The sequence below is a fragment of the Prionailurus bengalensis genome, chromosome B3, assembly GCF_016509475.1.
Source record: "Prionailurus bengalensis isolate Pbe53 chromosome B3, Fcat_Pben_1.1_paternal_pri, whole genome shotgun sequence".
NCBI lineage: Eukaryota > Metazoa > Chordata > Mammalia > Carnivora > Felidae > Prionailurus > Prionailurus bengalensis.
The window spans coordinates 96,546,148-96,566,121 of record NC_057355.1 but is presented as its reverse complement, the minus strand read 5'-3'; positions in this window follow the sequence as shown (position 1 = coordinate 96,566,121).

Sequence of the window (19,974 nt, the reverse complement as noted above, 5' to 3'; positions counted from 1 at the left end):
AAGAGTTGCATGCTCTTCTGAATGAGTCATCCAGGCACCCTGAACATGTTATTTTAAATAAGCCTCACACTCACAGTTATGCTATGCTTTCACAATAAATAGGCAAAAACTTAATGCTTATTAAAACTGTAAATTATTCAATAATTAACTAGTGACAGGCTTGTTTCTACATGTGGAATTTATGATAAATCTGTGTTTTCTTCCATTGTAAAAAATCTGATTTCCCACTAATGCAGATATGAAAGTTTTTAAATGATAATTATAGAAGGAAATGGTAGTGAGTTACATATTTCCACCTTTTTAGTACACATCTTACATGGTATTTTAAGAAAATGGAATATAGAGGTCCTTGGTGCCTCAATTGGTTAAACATCCAACTCTTGATTTTGGCTCAGCTCCTGATCTCATGATTCATGAGTTCGAGCCACGGGTCAGGCTCTGCACTGTGTCAGCATGGAGCCTATTAGGAAGTCTCTCTCCCTCTCCCTCTGTCCCTACCCCATGTGCTCTCTCTTTATGAATAAATACATACATACATACATACATAAATGATAAATTTAAATTAAAAAAATAAAATAGAATATAGTGGAAATGTATATAAATACTTCCTTATTTGATAACAGGTATTTTCCATTTGGAATAGTATTTCTTATTGTTTACAAAGAATATCATATTACTAAGAAGGAATTGTTTTTTCTAGAAATAACAGGAAAGTATTACCTGAGTATATACTCAATAGTTAGATAACCAATCTATAGTACCAAATGGAATTTGACACATCTCTATAGCTTATCTCCACCTTTTCTTACTTTATACCATTGCCTATCTATATTTTAAACAATGTAGAAGTATATTCCATATGATGAACAATTGATTCTTGGGTAATTCTTTCTTTCTTTTTCTTTCTTTCTTTCTTTCTTTCTTTCTTTCTTTCTTTCTTTCTTTCTTTCTCTTTTACTTTCAAGGTATGTTTTTCCCTGTTTTATATCATTAATCATTAATTACTTGAACATTTAGTTTCCATTGGCATCACTTTACAGACCATCAATAAAGCTAATGTTAAGAGTGATCCCTAAAAAAGAAAGAAAGAAAGAAAGAAAGAAAGAAAGAAAGAAAGAAAGAAAAAGATTGATCCCTATATCAGTTTCCTTGAACTTGACAATCTGCTATTTTTTTTCTCTTCTTTGTTTTCTGTTCTTCAGTGTATTGTCAATCTTGCTGACAATCCTGATAGGGTAGGTACTATGAATTAATTTTTCAAGCAAGATAAGATGAAAAATATGAAACTTTAAGTACCATATGATTTTTAAGTACCATATGGATTTTCCTAAAGCAGAATTCTACCATTGCTTGTAAAAGTTGTGTATAGAATTAATCATTAATATTAGAAGGGGGTACAAACAATGATTCATGCATTGTTAGTTTCCTCTGAAAATTTCAGGTTAGCCCTCAATTAGTATTTATTAGGCTTATCAATCATTAATATTAGAAGAGATCATAATAATTACTAACCTAATGTATGCTAATGTTTTCTTCTCTAACAGGCACATAATAAAAGTCAGAATATGATCCTAAATTGCATTAAGCCATTTAAACCATTTTATGAAAAGTCTTCACTCTTACTCATGTACACTTATTTCTGAATACAAAGCTGGCTCCTTTTTGAGTTCCAATTATGAACCAGCACCAACTAGTTCAATATGATTGTTTAATTGATCCAAAATATTTGCCAATTTGCTAATTGTGTATTAAAAATTCTACAGTTCATTTCGTAGAAAGACTCACAGATACAACACTCTAAACATAGGAGAGATCTCTCATCTCATTTAAAGAAGGGGGTATAAATAATGATTCATGCATTGTTAGTTTCCTCTGAAAATTTCAGGTTAGCCCTCAATCAGTATTTATTAGGTTTATCAATCAATTTTGTTTAATTTATGCATCTTCTAATATCTTCTTAGCCATCTGTCTTCTGAAAGATGTGTTTTTTTAAATTATAAAAAAGTAGGTTTTATTTTCTTCTTTTAGAGATAAGATTTGTATGAATTTCTATTTATTTTTTCCAGGTAGATGTTTCTACTTTAAATTACCAAAGAGAAGAAACACTGGTTATATTTGTTTTAACAGAATTTAAATAATGATGCATGTAATCATAGGATAATATTGATTTACAATTACATAATAACTGCTGAAATCCAAGTTAATGATGTTCATCCAGGTGTTGCAAAATATTTTTAAGACATAGAACACTTTTTTCAAATGAAATCATAGGAACACTCCAAAATGTTTAACAAATAAATGTAGAACATCTCTGTGTGAAACAGATTTAAGAGAATAGGAGTCTGGGAGTCTTTCTCTATCTGTGTCTCCAGAACTCCATGATTTACCTCACAAATCCTAAGAAATTTCCAGAGAAATTTATATGCTGAGATAATTGATTTTGTTTCTTGGGAAAATGGGCATGGAGATGTGTGGTTTAGAGATATACATTAGGAGGCAGATGACTGGTCTATGCCAAGTGTTAGTGGAATAGTGGTTAAAGACACACACATGCACACACACACACACACTTATTCTGAAAGTCTGGCAATATTCTGTAGATATAGAGTTGCTCTCAAGAAAGATTCTACTCTGCTATCTGTAAAATGCTGAATGTACTTTTCTAATGGATCTGAAAATCTTCTTTCATAAAGCCTATTTGTAATTTTTTTAAAAATTTTTTTTTCAACGTTTTTATTTATTTTTTGGGACAGAGAGAGACAGAGCATGAACGGGGGAGGGGCAGAGAGAGGGAGACACAGAATCGGAAACAGGCTCCAGGCTCTGAGCCATCAGCCCAGAGCCTGACACGGGGCTCGAACTCACGGAGCGCGAGATCGTGACCTGGCTGAAGTCGGACGCCTAACCGACTGCGCCACCCAGGCGCCCCAAGCCTATTTGTAATTAATTCCATATTGTGGTTTACACATTTGGCATATGAATCATTTTTGTGCTATACTTATTTTTCAATTGAATTTAATATGCTCAACATGATAATAGGTTTCATGTATCATTGGAATAAACTGTTATTCTAAGATACTTTTTGAACAAAATTTATTTTCCTCATTTTTCAAGCAGCTGTACAAGAAAATCTTAAACTAATACTTGAAGAGCTAATCCAGATAAAGAAATAAAGTACATAAGGAAAAGACATTTTTGAGAGAACTTCTATACTATCTATAGAAACTAGAGGGGCGCCTGGGTGGCGCAGTCGGTTAAACGTCGGACTTCAGCCAGGTCACGATCTCGCGGTCCGTGAGTTCGAGCCCCGCGTCAGGTTCTGGGCTGATGGCTCGGAGCCTGGAGCCTGTTTCCAATTCTGTGTCTCCCTCTCTCTCTGCCCCTCCCCCATTCATGCTCTGTCTCTCTCTGTCCCCCCCCCAAAAAAACAAACAAACAAACAAACAAACAAAAACCTTGAAACTAGAAACATGGAAAAGAAAATAACCTTTAATAATTTATTTTTTAAGTAATCTCTATACCCAAGTTCACAACCTAAAATCAAGAGTTGTATGCTCTACTGACAAAGCCAGCCATGTGCCCCAAAATAATTCTTTATCAATGTAAAATTAAATCAGAAAATGTACTTATACAATGGGATTACATAAAAATATAATTCATTCTCACATATAAGTAAAATTACATGGTTAATAAATAGTGGTATATTAGGTACCTGTTTAGAAATAGGTCATCAATTTCTAGATCATATAGCTTTGCAAACTTAGGTTGTTTGAAAAGTATATTACAATTTTCATTAAGAGTTAACTACCACATACTTGGTAAACTAAAAATGTCCTATTACAACTTATGTCATTTTTTGTTTCCTTCCTGGATACTTGCTTATTATATTTGACACAGCTTTGAAATTAGATGTATTGTCTATGTTAATGCACATATTTAGCTAACAATTTTAATTATTCAGAATGAAAGATAAAAATTTTTTCCTCTTAACTGTAGTCATAATTTGGAAGAACAAATATAATCACTAGATTGAAGGTGATTTGACAATATTGTTAAGTCTAAGATATTCAGGTATATTACAGTCTGGGCTTCCTTTAGGCCCAGGGAAGATGGGTGGCCAGCTGCCCTGGGGCCAGTGTTTTAGAAGGCCTGGATCTAGCTTTCCTTCATCCCTGACTCCAACCATGTCCCTCTCTACAGTATAAACAATCTTAAGTGTCAGGAGATGCTATTCCCACCTGAACCCCTGGTACCCTTCTTGATCCACTCAGGATGTCTAGAAACCTGGAATTTCCTCCTCAAGGACTGTTGCTGGGCACTCTGACTATTGCAAAGGCGTGCATACCTCTAAACCTGAGGGTAGCTAGGAGGCAACTGCTGGTGGGCGGAGGGGAATTGAGCGTGGGGGGTAAAGCCCTGGGACCATAAATGCCTGGTGGGGGCACAGTAGGAGGTCAGAGAAATTTGGAAGCTGTTCTTCCTTCACACTTTGGCGCAGAACTCTGGAGTCTAAGCAGTATAAATTCAAGTCAGCACTTCCCGGTTTTTATGAAGATATTCATCAAGTAGAAGGATAAAATATATTTTATATTATAAATTGTTGCTTTAATTTGTAACTTTCAAATATTTATAAATATAGTATGTAAACCTCTATCTGTATTCTGGCCATAGGCACCCCAATATTGGACATGAACCCGATAATGATGACAGTCTGCAAAGCAAGTAAAGGAAGGAAGACACTGAAAATAAACCATCCTGACAACTAACTGGAATAATTTAGTTTCCAAATATTTATTTTTAGCTTGTTTCCCCCTTTTGGGTGAGCTGAATTAGCAGTCCACATGGTCAAATAAAATGATGAAAATGGGTATACAGTCCAATCTCTCATTCTATTTGAGAATTGACAATTAAATAATACAAAATTATTTCCTATTCTTTTTAATTTTATAATAATATATAAATATATATGGATGTCAGATACTTAATATATTTGAGAAACTAGTATATTTTAGAATGAATTTTTCATAAATTTTGTATTTTAAAATTCTGAATAAAATTATCTTGATCCAAATGACAAATGACACTGAGGAAAAATCACAATTTATATTGAAGTCTTATATACAAAAATAGAAGACATAATATGTGCCTCAGAAAATATTGAGTTACTCTTCAGAAAATAGGATTTTTAAAAATATTTTCTGAGAAATTATTCATGAGGTAACAATATTTTATTAACATAAGAATCCTGAATGATGATATAAACACTTCTAGTCTCGAAGTGTATACAATAATAGGATTTTGTTGAAACGTGAATCATATATGATTATATCTTCATGGATATTGTCAGAGCACCAATTTCACGTATGATTGATTTTCATAATGTGTTGAATGGAATACATTTTCAAGGTCCATTTATTCAAGATGAGGTTCAATTCACATAAAACATAATTTCTTATGAATTATAAAGACAAAGAGTCCCCTAAAACACCAGATTTCATATGGTTCCTATAGTAAAGTTCTTTTATTAAATGATACAATATTTTTAATCATTACTTTTTACATAGGTTAATACACATTTTTAAAAAAATATACTCTATAATCTGATTATTCAACTTAGCTTTCTCAACCCGCATCCAAGAAAGGACATTTTTCCCCCCAACTTTTCTACACTGAATGGATATGCCAAGTTCTCTCCTCTTCATTCATTCATTCATTCATTCATTCATTCATGTATATATTTATTTATGGAACAAATTGTTCATTGAGACCCATATACTGGACACAATGCTAGCTACTGGGATATAAACACATGTAAACACATGTATACACACATATATGCACACATGCCAGATTATTACATAAGTTAAGAATAAAGAAAGTAATTGGATTTAATATAGATTGCTAAACTTTGTAATAGAAGAAAACTTCTATCTGCTAAAAGTAACCAAGGTAATCTCATCTTCTCTTCAACATGATCAATATGATGCCCTTTGAGTAATATTGAATTTACTTTATGGTTGTATATATCCTATACTTATATCCAGAACTTACATTCACACACCACATTCCCAAAATAAATGGATTAATTGAAATTATCCTACTCAGATTTGACATACATGTTAAAAATAAACAAAGCATATTAAAACAGTTATAATAATTATATTCTATATTTTCAGGCGTTTAGAAGAAATATGGAAGATGTTTTTAAAAACCAAGCTTATAAAGGTGAAAATTTCAATGTCTGTTATAAAAAAAATACTAAATGGAATTAATAGATTAGACACTGCAGAGGAAAAGAAGCATTAACTTGAAGACATAGTAATCCAAAATAAAACACAGATATTAAAAAATACTGAAAAAAATAAACCCAGCATTTGTGAGTTCTGGGACAAATTTAAATGGCCTAAAAATTGTGTAATTAGAGTCTCTTAGGGAGAAAGTATGGGGGAGGGGGATGTTAAAGAGAAAAATACGTGAACAATCTTTTAATGGGAAGAAAATTATAAATTTAGACATTTAAAGAATCAAGTAATTGGGGCGCCTGGGTGGCGCAGTCAGTTAAGCGTCCGACTTCAGCCAGGTCACGATCTCGCGGTCCGTGAATTCGAGCCCCGCGTCAGGCTCTGGGCTGATGGCTCAGAGCCTGGAGCCTGTTTCCGATTCTGTGTCTCCCTCTCTCTCTGCCCCTCCCCCGTTCATGCTCTGTCTCTCTCTGTCCCAAAAATAAATAAAAAAACGTTGAAAAAAAATTTAAAAAAGAATCAAGTAATCAAATTAGTCAAAACTGGTGATTTGGGGAAAATCTTAAGGCAGGAAGAAAGAAAAAATGCAAAGTACATAAAAACAAAGATAAGAATAGCAGAAGATTCTTTGTGAGAAACACAAAAGAAGATTATGAAGTAGCATTTTTAAAATACTGAAACAATTTCCATAAACCTGGAATTCTATATACAGTGAATCCTTCAAAAACAAAGCTGAGGGGTACCTGGGTGGCTCAATCAGTTAAATGTCTCAATTTCTTAGCTCAGGCCATGATCTCAAGTTTCCTGATATTGAGCCCCAGGGAAGGCTTTGCACTGACAGCACAGAGCCTGATTGGGAATATCTATCTCTCCCTCTCTCTCTCTCTCTCTTTTTTTTTTAAATTTTTTTTAACATTTATTTATTCCTGAAAGACAGAGAGAGACAGAGCATGAGCAGGGGAGGGGCAGAGAAAGAGAGGGAGACAGAATCCGAAGCAGGCTCCAGGCTCTGAGCTGTCAGCACAGAGCCCAATGCAGGGCTCAAACTCACAAACTGTGAGACCATGACCTGAGCTGAAGTCGGATGCTTAACCGACTGAGCCACCCAGGCACCCTCCACCCCTCTTACTTTCTATCTGCCCCTGCCCCACTTGTGTGCACATGCTCTCCCTCTCTCTCAAACATACACACACACACACACACACACACACACACACACAGCTAAATTAAGGGACATTTTTGATATTCAAAAGCTAAAATAATTAATCTCTAGCAGGTCTGCACTATAAGAAATATTAAAGGAAGTTCTTTATGCAAAAAGAAAAATTATACCAGATGAAAATATAGATCAAAACACAGGAATAAAGAGCATTGAAAATGGTAATGATACAAATAGAAATGGAAGGGTTTTTTTTACTAATATTTTTTAATGTTAAGATGATTAACAAAAATAGGAACCATGTATCATGGGACATAAACATATAAAAAACTAAAATGAATGACAATAAGAGCCAAAAAGCCTAGGAGAGAAGGAAAAAAAGTTTCTCTTATAAGACTTCATAATATTTATAAAGTGGAATAATATAAATTGACGGTTGACTGCAATAAGTTGAAGATACATAGGGTATACCTTAAAACAACCACAAATATAACAAAACAGGAGTTATAGCTATCATCCAACAGGAGTTATAGCTTACATGCAATCATAAAAGGTATTCAATTGATCCAGAAAAATAAAAAAAGGAAACAAAGAATCTATAAGATGAACAGAGAACAAATAGTAAGATTATAGATTTCAGTATAATCACACTGATAGTTACTTTAAAGGGAAATAGTATCGAACCATCATATTTAAAAAGCAGATATGATCAGATCAGATAAAGTAAGAGCCATCCATATGCTGCCTGGGGGCGGGAGGGGAATGTTAAGTACACACTTGGGCAAAAAAGTAAAAGTGACATATATTGCTGGCTCCTCTGAAACTCAAATGTTTAATAAAACTTGCTCTGTTTTCTAACAGGAAAGATAGAACCTGCAGTTTGCCATTCCCAGTGGTGAATGTCAAGCACATAACTGGCAAATAGGTACTGGGCCTTTACCTTTTGTTCCAGGTGGACTTAAACGTATTGGTGCATATTCTGGGTTTGGCCCCAAATACCTAGTGACTGAAGCCAACGCTCCATATGCTATCAAGGACTGGAACCAAAAATTCTGTACCAGTTTGAAGCTCTTAGGTACCTTTCATCAGGTCCAGGCACTCACTTCACTGCCTGCTCAGTGCAACATGGGAGAAGAAAGATGAAATTCAATGGACTAAGCATATTCCTTATTGCCTTCAAAGGAATGGACTAATGGAATCAGAATAGACAAGTGAAAGTCTGCTAGAAGGGTGGTGGGTGATGGTAAGGCGAGACAAAAATTAAAGAGCTGGCCTATAAACCTCTAGTGCTATTTACCATGAAAACAACTACGTGGTATAAATTGTAAGATAGATGTACATTATATGATTTTGAGGCTCTTGTTGAAATCGGAGGACAGGGGATGAAAGATGATATAGGAACTTAGTAGAAATATTCCTTACATTACCATAACTTTCTTTTTCAATGCAGAGCTAAAAGTCCCTGGACGTGGCTACCATTAAGAATCTAACAGGCTAGCAATTTTTGAAAATAAGGTACTTTGTCCATTAAACTGAACTTCCAATTTTTTTTTAATTCTACTTTTATCTTTATTGATAAAATAAGGCAATTTTTAAATTTTTTGAATCTAAGGATACACAACACAATAAAATAATTAATGCCAATTGAAGAAATAATAATCTATTCCACAAGAAGTGTGACAAAATCATACCACAAAAATTATATAGAAATAAGTCTGTGTGCATAACACAAATTAAGTATCTAATACAGTAGAAGCACATGGGCTTTGGAATGAAAAACAGCACTGGTGGCGGTCGTAAGTCCATTGCTCAGTGGTTCTTTTCAGCATTTGTAACAATTAAAATCATGGTATTTTATTTAGTCAATTTTACTTTCCAAATGTGGTTACAACAGAATCTCACAACACACGTGCTCTTTTGCAGTGACTTTGCCACTCCACCTTCAGGAGATTGGTAGAGGTTCGTCCCTCTCCCCTTGAATATTGGCTGACCCTAGTGACTTGCTTGTCACCAATATCATGCAACAGAAGTGACACTATAAGACTCTGGAGACTGGATTAGAAAGAGGCTTATAGCTTCTGCCTGGGTCCCTTGGAATGCTGGTTCCATGCTCGCTGGAAGCCTGTCTCATGAAGAGGTCACACTCGGAATCTCCAGTAGATAGCCTCCAACTAGCCTAGACTTTGACTCACTGCAGCCCAGGAGTCACACATTTGAGTGAAGCCCCCAGGTGAGTTGCCCCAGCAGTTAAAATCACTCCTGCTATTCAACTAGAAAGGCACTGAGGCCTTAGACATCATAGAACAAAGAGAAGTCCACACCCATATCCTTCCTGAATTCTTGTCCCAGAGAACATGCGAGTGTAATACAATGGTTGTGGTTGTTTATCATTAAGTTTGGGGTGCTTTTGAGGATTGAAGAATTAAAGATAAGGTACAAAGATACCTGACTTATTAAACAGCCCAACTGTCAGCCTCACTAAGGGGTAGTTTCCTTCTTTTATTCCCCTAAGATCCCCTTAGATCAAGGGCTCAGATGGCCAAATTAGAGTTGCTAATACATTAAAACTGTGAAAAGCTCAGAAAAGAAATGATGGCAAAATATACATCTTTAGATAAACCACTACACAGGTGAGCAAAGAAATAAGAAAAAAAGAAAAAGAAAAAAGAAAAACCTACCATTTTAATAGCAAAAGCCTGTTAAAGTATATAGAGTGAATGAAATAAAATTTCAATTTAATGTATACTGAATTTTCCTATGTAGTTCTGTTCCCCCCACCCCTTTTTTTAAATAAAAGACTTTGTTTTCCTTTGAATGTTAGAACCCAGTGATAATGCGGACTGTATGAGTCACACAGTTCAGGGAGAGGGCCTTGATTCATAGGAACAGCCACAAGCTAAGTTGGGAGCCTGCAGTTTTCTCAGCATGGCTCTCTTGTAGTGAACTCTTCAGGACAGCACGCTATTTCATTAAATCACTCCCCTTCTAACCAGCTTAACTACTATTGCCCCATGCAGCTTTCCCTAAAAATGCAATAATTCTGTTACTTTCTATTGTATATACTTCTCAATATATAATATTTTGAGTTTTCCTAAAAAAACAAAAGACTAATTAGGTGGCACCAATTCTGTTCGGGAGCAAGTACCAATTCTAAGACAAACATGAACTGTCCTTTCTGTAAAACAGGATATGACAGCCTGCACTTTCACCCACTTTTTATATTCTGGAGCCACAATTCAGTTTGTACTTCCCAGAAGAATGTCATACCAGATCTGAAATTATTGATGTTTATTGAATTTGAATATTAACATTTTTGCCTGTTGGAAAAGGCTTAATTTCCTTTACCTAACAGGTAAAAGGTAAAGGCTTAATTTCCTTTACCTAATAGGTAAAATGAAATGGTAAAAAAGATTAAAACTTGCATTGAGCAGTGCGTGGGTGGCTCAATCTTAAGTAGCTGACTTCTGCTCAGGTAATGAGTTCTGGGCTCGAAGGCTCGTCAGTTGGAGCCCAGGATCAGGCTCTGTGCTGACATCTCAGAGCCTGGAGTCTGGTTCAGATTCTGTGTCTCCTTCTCTCTCTGCTCCTGCCCTGCTCACACTGTCTTTCTCTCTTAAAAATAAACATTTAAAAAATTTAAAAAAGAAACTTGGATCAAAACGTGCAAAGATTGTTAACAAATATTCACCTAGGTTTCCCCAGCCCACATCGCCCTGGGAATAAAAATCCCCACAATAATTATTTAAAAAGTGTATCTCAAATAAGTGTGGGAACATTTAACCACTTTAAAATCCTTCCAAATGATAGGAATGATACAAATTCTTCCTGGCTAAGATATGATATCTAAATTTTCTCTTTAATCATCTCAGCTGTTATTGTGACATTCAATGACACTTTTTTCTTGGGTCTAGATTCTTCATCAACATATTTTTCAACATATCTGAAACAGAATTTTTGTTGGGTATACATTAAACTCCTCTGTTTGACAGTCAGAAAATTTATTTTTCCTTCAAAAATTGAAATAGATTTTTAGTTCTATTATATGCACACGTAGTAGTTCATTTTAAAACAGCTTAAATTTGAATGAAATATTTTTATCAGGCTCAGGCTTACTTGGAGAATCGGAACTGATTCCTTAGAGTCTTCTGGTCCTTTCACATATCTGGTAAAGTTCACATATTTGCTTTCCCTGTGTCTGTGTAACGTCTGGAGAAAGTAAAATAATTTATGTCCAAGTTGTCTTGGTTTATATTAAAAACTTTCAGGCCCTTCTAAATGGAAAAGCAGAAAGACTTCACTTGTGATAATTTATTTTGCCAGCTAAGAGGGCTAGTTGTCTGGGAGTAATAGGAATTAACTGCATTAGAGGTTTCTTTTATGACTGGGGAAGGTGTCCATATTTTGTTTGCTTGCTTGTTAGTTTTATTATAGGCCCATATGACTTGAGGCCTTTGCTTCTCTGCACTTTGCAAAACTAACCCTGTTAAGAATCCCTGCATCAGTCAACTGCCTGCCACCTCATTCCCAAATACATACATAATAAATACAGTTAACTTATCCTGCAACCTCTGCCCTGTTGGAAATTGAGACTGAGTTCTTTCACCACTCACAGTGTCCCTGTTCTGAGTTTCAGGATATTAGTGAGTTTCTGCTAGTGAGATTATACCTTCAAATGTTTATTGGATGAGAAGAAATGTCTAAAATCAAGTATCTAAACTCCCACTTCGTCTTAGTCAATTTGGGCTGCTATTCCAAACTACGGACATTTATTTCCCACAGTTCTAGAGGCTAGGAAGTCCACGATCAAGGCCCAGCAGGTTCAGTTCTTGGGAAGAGCTTACTTCCTGGTTTGCCAACAGCCATCTTCTCCTTGTATCCTCACATGGTAGAGACAGAGCCGAGAGAGAGAAACAAGCTCTTATGTCTCTTATAAGGGTGCAAATCCCCTTCGTGGGGCTTCACTTCATGACCTAATCACTACCCCAAGATCCCACCTCATGATACCATCACAGTGTGGGAAGGGAGGCTAATATTTTAACCTATGAATTTGGCAGGGACACAAACATTCCATCCATAATACATCTTAAGCAACTGTTTAACAAGAGCAATATATGTAAGTGGAAATAAAAGTAATAAAGAGTGAAAATAAAAGAAATAGAAAACAAAAAGAATAGAGAAAATCCATTAAAACAAAAGCTGTTCCTTTTAAAAGACTAGTAAAATTGACAAATCACTAACAATACTAATAAAGGAAAACAGGGAAAAGACTTTAATATCAAGATTGAGAGTGGATACCTTACTATAGTTTCTACAGACATCAAGTAGTAATTTCTTAATATTATAAGCATCTTTTTGCCAATAAATTCAAAATATTTGATGACTTGGACCAATTTCTTGGAAGACACAAATTAACTATGATGGTTCAAGAAAAATCCAAAAATCTGAATAGCTCTATATTAATAAAAAACTTTGGGTTCATAATCAAAAACCTTCTCACAAACAAGGCATGAATGTGTGTTCACACTATTTCTATTCTGTTTTGTACTGGAGATTCCATTCAAAATAATAGAGGAAACAAAAGTCATGCAGAATAGAAAATAAATAGTTGAGTCTCTTATTCACAGATCACATGATTGACACTCTCCCAAGGAATCTAAAAAAAAAAAAAAATCCTCTACCACTAAGGCTTGAATTTGGGAAGGTCACAGTACACATGCTCACTGTGTTTTATACTAGTAGAAAAACTGAAATATGATATTTAGGGAAAAAATATATTTAAGGAAATAAGATATTTAAGGAAAAAATGGCATGTACAGTAACATCAGAAAGAAACACTGGAATACTTTGCTCCTAGATTGGCAGACTCAGTCATTAATACATAAATTCTCTGCAAATTGGTCTATAGTTTCAGTACAATCTCAATTAAAATATCAACAGGCATATCTACAGACAAACTGATTCTAAAATGTATATAGCTGTAAGAAGGATCTACAATAACCAAAATAATCTTACAAAATAAAAACTTTGAGAGATGTTTTAAAATTCAGTTAAAGCTACAATACTTAAGACAGTGTTATATTGATGTAAGGACAGATAAATAGATCAATTGAACAGAACATAGAATTCCTAAATGGACCTACACATATAAATTAAGTAGATTTTGACAGATTCCAAAGCAATGCAACAGGGAAAGAACCTCTTTTCCACAAATGTTGCTGAACCATATACATAAATGCAAGGTCATAAACTGTCCATCACAAGTCAGCATTATAGAAATGACAAAAAAAAATTCATAGACTGAGAGAAATATTTACAATGCATATAAATGACAAAATACTTTTATTCAACATATGTAAAGAACTTCAACAATCAACAAAAACTCCAAGTAAATTTGAGTAAAAAAATTTGAAAACATAGTTCACACAAAAAAAATATTTACATGGAAAAGAAGTATATGAAAAAGAGTTCTATAACTTCAGTCATCAGTGAAAGGATATTAAAAGTACAATGACATACCACTTCGCACCTACTAGAAGAGTTAAAATAGATTGTCAACACCCATATTGGCAAAAATGTGGAGCATTTGGAGCATTCATACATTGCTGAAGCAATGCAAAATTCTGAAATCACTTTAGAAAACTGGCGTTTTTTTTCAATTAGGCTAAACATGTATTTACTCTATGACCCAGCAATTTCACTTGGGTTGACCTACCCCCCACCAAAACACTAAGCATATATAAGTAAAATAATTGCATGTAAAATATTCTACTAGCTTTATTATTAAGTGGCAAAAGAACAAATGTCAATCAACAAGAGAATGGATAAACAAATTCTGATATAAGAGAACGAAATTTTAGAAAAAAATGATCTGCTGAATCATGCAGCAGGTATGAATCTTGACACTAGGTTAACATTATGTTGAGTAGTAGAAGCTTAATACAAAAAAAGTTCATAAAGTATGATCACACTGACACAAATTTTGAGAATTGACAAAATTCATGTATTTTAATAGAACCAGAAGTGTAATTGCTCTACAAGTTGAGATTAACTAGGAGAGACAAAAGGGAACTTTCTGGGATGATAGAAATATTCTATATTGTAATATTTTTCAAATAGCATCAAATTATACAATTAATATGTATGAGTATGAGTTAATACTCAAAGTCATCACGTAACGTTTCCCTCAAAAAGAAAACCATACAAAAAGTTCAAGTGTTGGTGAAGAAGGTAAATCACTTTACTCCTTAATGTGTTTTTGTTTGTTTGCTTTTTGTTTTGTTTTGTTTTTTTTTTTTTGAGAGACAGAGCCCTAGCAGGGGAGGGGCAGAGAGAGGGGGAGACACAGAATCCACCAAATCCAAAGCAGGTTCCACCCTCTGAGCTGTTAGTATAGAGCCCATCACAGGACTCAAACTCATGAGCCGTGATATCATGACCTGAGCCAAAGGTAGATGCTTAACCGACTGAGCCACCCAAGCACCCGGAATAACTTTATACCTATACATTGCTGATAGGAGTGTAAACAGGAACAACCACTTTGATGTACTCTTTGCCAGTATCTACTGAAACTGAACATACACATTCCCACACCTAATTACTTATGTAAGAAATATGAATGCATAGGTCTCTCAAAAGAGATCTAAAAACATCTTCAAACTACTTTATGTATAATTGACATAAACATGAAACGAGACAAATATCCACCAAGATAAGAGTAATATTTCTCAAGAGTAGCAATATTTGCATTTTAGACCAAATAATTATATGTTGTGGAAACTATCTTGTGTATTATAGGAAATTCAGCAGTATCCTTGCCCTTTATCCAAAAGGTGTCACTAGTAACCCCACTGTTAATGACAATCAAAAATATCTTCAGACATTGCCACACATACCCTGAGAGGGGGAAATTACCTCAGTTGAGAACCTCTAAAATAAACAAATATAGCATATTCACCCAGTGGAATATTACTCAGCAATATAAAGGAATGTTCTATTGATAAACACAACATGCATGAATATAAAACAGAGTAGTCAAAAAAATTAGTATGTTGGTAAAAGTTTAATTGCTCTCTAAGATGAGGTGAGGAGAGGTCAGTATGTAGCATTTGCTAATTCTCCTGGTTTCCACAACTATATTGAAAGCTACCTTTTTAGTGTTATCAGACTTACGTTTTTAGGGAGAATATTTCTAATAATTAGGCTATCCCAAAACATTTGGAAAGGGGGCATACCTTCATTAGTAAGTTCACAGATATTGTGTGACAATTTACTAAGGATATTACATAAAAACTTACGAATCCATAAACTTTGGGGTCTTTTCATTTTGAAAGTTTGTAATACTAATATTTGTCTTCAGTATCGACTACTCATTTCCTGTTTATGAAACCAAATGGACCGAAACTTTGAGTGATTTATATTTTTAAACAAGTTATATTTATATTTATTTGTAAATTCAAAATGTATCTTTTTATCTCAGAATAAATTACGATATATTTTCAAAAAAGACATTTATTTAGATATCTATATGTGTGTAAAAGAGTCCTTTTATACTTCCGAGTAAGTAGAGGTCATAAAAGAAAAAAGGTCTCATTTAGAAGCCAAAGATAACATTGGGACCATGGTAATTTTTTCTTGAGGTTATGGTGTTGGGGTGCTGATAATAGTATATAAAATGTGACACTGGATTCTACTACTTAAGAATACACTATTGAGATGCCTGGGTGGCTCAGTCAGTTAAGCATCTGACTCTTGCTGTCAGTTCAGGTCATGATCTCACGATTTGTGAGTTCAAGCCCCATGTCGGGCTCTGTGCTGACAGTGTGGAGCCTGTTTGGAATTCTCTCTCTGCCCTGCTCCCTCTCTCTCTCTCTCAAAATAAACAAACTTAAAAAAATGCACTATAAATAGTAATAAAGGATTCAAGAAAGGTAACAGCTTTTGACTCTAACATATTTGGCATCAATTTATAGCTCAACTTGAAAGGCCAATAAGCCAACAGAAATTCTGTAATATGGATATCCTATTTAGATTTTAAGTAAATATCACATGTGAACTTTTGACATTTGAATTTCACTTTTCATATCCAGCTTACTAATTTTTTTTCTCTGCAGACTTAAGATGGTTATGGATTACAAACTATGTTTTAATCACTAAAGAATTATTTAGCAGATTTTGGTTCCCAGATTGAGCCTTTAGTTCCTACCTCAAGAACCATCATTGAAGCTACCAATATTAATTTGCAAACTGAGGATTATTTTGTTACACAATCCCACACCGATGTCATTCAGTAATTAGGGGGAAACTACTCTCTGTAAACGACATTCACTCCCATCACACCTGGTACAACTTCTTAGGAAACAAAGGAAAGTGAATACTGGGCTCTACCTTATTTTTCATATAAGTTGGAGAATATAAATTAAATCAATATTAGTAAAATAGACTTGTAATTGACATTTGCATATCTATGTTACATCCTTCAGCAGACTTCAAAAATATTTCATTTCAAAAGCATTTCACAAAAGTTCTTTAAATTTTCAATAATGGTTTAGGCAATGATTGTGTGTCTATTTTTATAGACCTTAACCTTTAAATCCCAGCCTCTTGTGCACTAAATAACAATGCAAGATGTTTTTCCATTTTAAATTTTAAGTATATTTTTATAATTGAAAAATATTGAATACAGGAAAATATTTTTCATAATTCACCAGTAAGTCAAAACAAAATGAAAAATAAGAAAAAGTCTGATGATTCTGGTTGCACTGAAGTAAAGATAACTTCATTAGAGAGGACACTATTATCAGAATGAAAACTAGGAGAAAAAAATGCAAAGCAAAAAATTTCTCACAAATCTAATAGCAACTGGCCATAGCTGTTTCCAAATTGGCTTCCAATTCTAATTTTTCATTTTACACTCACCAATATTATGAGAATATGTGCTTAAGTCCTCACATTATTGAATATCATCAAGCTTTAAAATATTTGTCAATCCAGTAAATGTTCACACTTATTTTAAGAATGCATAAAATTAAATATCTTTTCCCTTTTTATTTGCCATCTGTCCTTTATGAACTATTTGTTCACTTTGAGGTTTTAATTTCATGATCTCTTCTGATGTACCTTTTGTTTCTAGATGAATGAAAAACTCTAGTTTACAATGAAGTATACAAATGTAATTATAAACAAGATGCATAATTCAAGAAGTATATTACTGGGAAAAGTTTTATAAGTTGAATTAAGTATCTGAATTAAAAGTAAATGATGTATTTTTTACTATTCTTCAACTCATTTCTGTAACTTCGAAATGAATTTGAAATAAGTAGTTAAAAACGGAAAAGGAAAGCAACAATGCAAAATGCCTTTAAAAGGAAGGAAATTGACAGTGGTCTGGAAGGAACCCATAATATATGTGTATGGATATTCAAAGGTCTCAGTTACAGCAAAGCCAAGTTTGTTGTAAGAGCAAAGCGTCTGCCCCTTCCAAATAAGGGAACATAAATTATTATACTTGGTTATGGATGTAACAGCATGCCCTTGATATGTGTTCAGAGTACCATACTATAGCTGTAGTGAGTAGATTGATTTCTTTGAAACACTTAGTGCCAGGTGATAAGAAATCTTATTTCATGTAACTTATTATGCACTGTAAATATTAATTTGCACTTTTGCCATTGCATGCATAACACAGTTATTCAGCATTTCTTAAAAGTTTGTGAAACTCACAATATTAAAATTATTTCAAAACATTCCCAAAGATATGAAATGCATTGAACTTTCTTAGAATTCAGACCTAAATGCAATTTGCTTTATTCGGGGTCTTTCTGCTTCTGTTCTTCAGAATATGGCCATAATCTCCTATAATTATGAAGTATTTCATACATTGAGCAAGTTTTACAGCCCACTAAAAAGCTAATTAATGTTGAGTTCAAATTGCTTCTCTTACACTGACATTGCTATGAGTAGTTGGCTTGGCTCAAATATAAAGTGCACTTTCCTTTTTGACCTTATCTAACTGAATGTGAGGGTAGCTCATTAAGAGAATTTTAGCATTCCTCTTGCATGGATATATTATTAATGCCTGGCTTTCAGAAGCAAAAAAGAAAGTGGGGGCAGGGATGCAAAATAATGAAAGTTCAGACAAGGTCAAATACCAAATGCAGTTTAACATCTCTCTTAGTTTGCTCTTGACATTGGGCAGGAAGCATCTCTAGAAGTCAGATGTCACAAAGGGAAGTGCTTATGCTTTCTTCCCTGTACTAATCTTTCTAATTTTGGTCTCAGCAAATTCAACCTAAGGCTGTTTAACCTCAGTGAGAATTTACACAAAGCAGTATTCTTGCTGTGTCTTCTAAAGAAATGTATTTAAGTATAGATATATACATATATAGATATATAGATTAGATATATAGATATATAGATATGATGCATCTTATGGCCACCTCAAATCCTCCTGGTTCCAGCCTTCCTCCAGCCTATTTCTGCTTACCATTTCTTTGTAGGCTCTGACCGGCTTTGTGAAGATATTCTGGAAAGAACCTTGCCTCATCCCATTGCCTTGTATTTCTCCTGTCCTACTCTAGGAAGTATGGGTTCCCTGGAACTGTGAGCAGTTAACATTCATGAAACCACTCTACTTAATGAGGATAAATTATTCTCCTTTTCTTCCAGCTGCAGGGAGTTCTGAGCTAATTTCATAAGAGTCCTCAGGAGGTCCACCTGGATAGAGCTCACGTGGCCAGGAGCAAAAGCCCACCTAATATTGCATCCTTGGATGTTTTTCTCATTTCCCTGTTTTGTTTTGTTGTTTCCTTAACTTCCACTCCCTGGGATAACTTCCCAAATAAACTATCTATGTGCTAACCTTTTCCTTGATCATGGCTTTCAGGAAATGTAGACAAGACATAAAGCAATGGACGTATGGAGAGATTTTATTAAATATAACTGTCTTGTGCTTTATTATGTGAGAAATATTCTGAAAGTAGTTTCTAAGTGTTTTCTTTTTCACTGAATGGTAATTTTTCAAGTAAAGGACTAATAGCATTGTCAACATTGTTAAACAGGTATGAATACTTAAGTATCTTCTTAACATCCTAGGTTCGAAAATTTTGCCCTACATGTGAATCTAAGAAATGCCATTTGCTAGAAGTATGACTTCCACAAGTTTTTAATGTCTCTGAGCCTCTATTTCCTCATTTGTAAAATGGGGACTGTAATAGCATAGTAAAAAGTTATACTCGTAGTCCTCCCTTAGCCACAGGGGGTGTGCTCAAGACACCCAGTGGATGGCTGAAACTGCGGATCATACTGAATCCTATATATGTTTTTTTTTTTCCTTTCCAGCTATACCTATGATACGATTTAATTTATAAATTAGGCACAGTAAGAAATTAAGAAAATACCTAATAATAAAGTGGAACAATTATAACAATACACTTATTACAGTATAAAAACATTATAAATAATAATATATATAATAAAAAGTTACGTGAATATGCTTTCTCAGAATATCTCATTATACTGTACTCACCCTTCCTGTGATGTGAGATGATGAAATGCCCACATGATAAGACGAAGTGA